The sequence below is a fragment of the Eubalaena glacialis genome, chromosome 3 (genome assembly GCF_028564815.1).
Source record: "Eubalaena glacialis isolate mEubGla1 chromosome 3, mEubGla1.1.hap2.+ XY, whole genome shotgun sequence".
NCBI lineage: Eukaryota > Metazoa > Chordata > Mammalia > Artiodactyla > Balaenidae > Eubalaena > Eubalaena glacialis.
In genome coordinates this window covers 63344972-63348086 of record NC_083718.1, presented here as the reverse complement: position 1 = coordinate 63348086, position 3115 = coordinate 63344972, and the positions used below count along the sequence as shown (strand labels likewise).

General features: G+C 45.7%; 1 pseudogene; it reads right to left on the bottom strand.

The window, feature by feature from the left end:
- Positions 1-964: 964 nt before the first annotated feature.
- LOC133087983 (14-3-3 protein theta-like) lies at positions 965-1687 on the bottom strand (annotated as a pseudogene).
- Between the last annotated feature and the right edge of the window lie 1428 nt (positions 1688-3115).

Here is a 3115-nt window from a genome sequence, read left to right as displayed (position 1 = left end):
CAAATAATACATAAAAAACAAACACAAAAAATAAAGAAAGCATTTTTAATCTTACAGTACAGTACCTTGAAAAGTACAGTAGTTCAGTACAACAGCTAGCATACAAGGGCTGGCATCGAGTGACCAGGCAAGAAGAGTTACTGACTGGAGGAGGGGGAAGAGGTGGGAGATTGTAGAGCTGAAGGATCGTCAGCAACAGGAGATGGAGGGCAAGCTGCAATTCCACTCACACCTGACATTGATGGCACATGTTCTGGTTCCTTGCTGGATTCAATTCCATCTACCCTCTTGAAAAAATGATCCAGTGATGTCTGGGTAGTAGCTCTTTTTTTCTCATCATAGATGACACAGTAGCACTGGATTGCATTCTGAACGGCTGCTGTAACCTTCGTGTACCGTTCTGTATTCAGATCCTGTGCCTCAAAAACTAATAGTGCCTCCTCAAGTAAAGAAAACCCCCTTGCCATTTCCTGCGTCGTGAATCTCTTCACTTCTTCACTTACTTCTTTCTCTTGTCTCTCTTCATCCTTCCTCTGGGCTTCCAATTCCATCAGGTCTTCATTAGTAAGCTCCTCATGTTGCACAGCAAGGAAGTTCAATGAAGTTGTCCTTTTGCAGATCTAGCTCTAGCAATGTTTCCATCGTTATCGCTTGGCTGTTCTCAGCAGTACCAGCTACAATAACCGCTGCTTTTACGCTTGCTTCCAGACATCCTGGGCTTGAAATAAAGATACTGTACTACTGTACTCTATACAGTACTATACAGTAGAGTACACAAAAGCACAACCACTTGTAGAGGATGCAGGCACATCACAATGTACGCCAGACATGTGAACTAACTTACGTGACTGGACATGCAAACCATGTTCGCATCTTTGAAGGCTCGCAACTTGAAGGTTCGTATGTAAGGGACTTACTGTAAAACGGTTTCTTGAGGGGAAGAAGGACGACACCCTACATGTACTTAGTTTTCTGCCCCTTCTGCCGCATCACATTCTTCTCCTCCACTGTCTGATGTCCATAAAGTTGTCTCTAAGAAACTGCATGTTGAAGGCACTGTCTTTACACGCCTCTTCTTCGTTCAGTGTATCAAGTTCTTCAGTGACCGCATCAAAAGCCATTTTAGCCAGTGTGCAGGCAAGTTCTGGGTTATTAAGGGTCTCCTAGTAAAATACAGAAAAGTTAAGAGCCAGCCCCAGGCAGATGGGGTGTGTGGGATGCATCTCTTTCTTGCTTAAGCCTCTTGGTAAGCTCCTAGGGAATTATCTATCATTTATTTCTGAGCATCACCACATGAAACTTCAGCAAGGCACCGGAAGTAATCTCCCTTCATTTTCAGATAGAAGATCTTACTCTCTGGATTAGGTGCAATGGCTATTAAATGCCTATCCAACAAATCCAGGACCGTGGCGCGGATGGACCTCAGTTCGGACTCCACCGGCTCCCGATAGTCCTTAATCAGCTGCAACTTCTGCTCAGAGGTGCGAGTTTTCTGCTGGATGTTCAAGATGACCCTCCAGGCAGACCTGCGACCCCTGACCACGTTCGTGTAGGCCAGAGACAGGAGGTTGCGCTCCGGCTTGAACAGCGCGGCGCCCCCGGTCCATCACGGCCTTCAAGTGCTGGTGACCATATCGTCATAGCGCTCGGCCAGCTCCGCCTTCTGGATCAGCTCTGTCTTCTCCATGGGGCGGGGGGAGAGGAGAGCTAGGGCGAGCACCCACCCACCTGGATCAGGAGGGAGCTGAGGAGGGCCTTCACGTCTCAGCGGCGCGAGTCTCACCACTTTGACCTGCTTTGGCTTTAGCCGAGGACCCTCTGGTCTCAGCTCAGCCCACCCCACCCCGGTGCCTGCAGAGGGAAGGTCTGCCACTCCAATAGATAATTGGCTAAGGTCTCCACTTTGCTAAATAACTGGGAAGCAGCATGAAATAAAATAAAAATTTGGTCAAATCAGCACAACAAACAGTTCTGGGTATTGCCAGAAACTGGCTGTGTGAACTTGAGTAAGGCCATGTCTCTGTGAACTTCAGGTTCATCATCTGTAAAGCAGTACGGTATCTGTAAAATGCGAATTCTTTCTATACTGTAAAGCTGTGGGTTTCTTTTTCTTTTTAAGTAAAAATAGATGACATAAAAGGAATAAAACACTTGGCGGATATAGTCACTCAATAAATAGTACCATGTAAAATACTATTAGAAATGCTAATTTTAGACTTAGCTATTCAGAGATGATCAGCCAAAGCTGGCTATGACAGATGGCAACTAAGAATTTGCCTGGTCTTTAGAATGGGAATAAATAATTGTTAGCAATGCCTCAATCCTAAAAAAGAGCCTATCAGCCTGGACAGGTGGGAAATTTCCAGGCTAGTGTCATGAAACCCATTCCTTGAGAAATATATCCTGGAGTGAGTGAAGGAAAGTAAATAAGAAATGCTGCTCATAGCAAAGCAATAAGACCCTCCAGAGGCTCTGGAGTGGGTAGATTACATTCTGGAAAATGAAGAAGAGCAGACACTTGACCTTTCTCTGAAATGGGTACCAAGATTTTTCAGAGTTCCTAATTGTATAAATGCCACCACAGCAGTGGTTTACAAAATATGTTCTATGGAACACTACTTTCCAGAGATGTGAAAAGAATATCATAAATACGTTTGAAAACACTGCATAATATAGTTCTCTTCTTAAAGAATCTTTTTTTTTTTTTTGAAAATTCAGAGCCTGTAACTTCTTTTTTTTTTTTTTCTTTTAATTAATTAATTTATTTATTTTTGACTATGTTGGGTTTTCGTTTCCATGAGGGCCTTCTCTAGTTGCGGCAAGCGGTGGCCAATCTTCATCGCGGTGCGCGGGCCTCTCACCATCGCGGCCTCTCCCGCTGCGGAGCACAGGCTCCAGACGCGCAGGCTCAGCAGCTGTGGCCCACGGGCCCAGCCGCTCCGCGGCACGCGGAATCCTCCCAGACCAGGGCTCGAACCCGTGTGCCCTGCACCGACAGGCAGACTCCCAACCGCTGCGCCACCAGGGAAGCCCTTCTTAAAGAATCTTAATGCAGGTTAGCATGTTAAAGGCTCTGAGAAGTCCTTCAGAGTAGAACTATGTTCCACATCTGTCT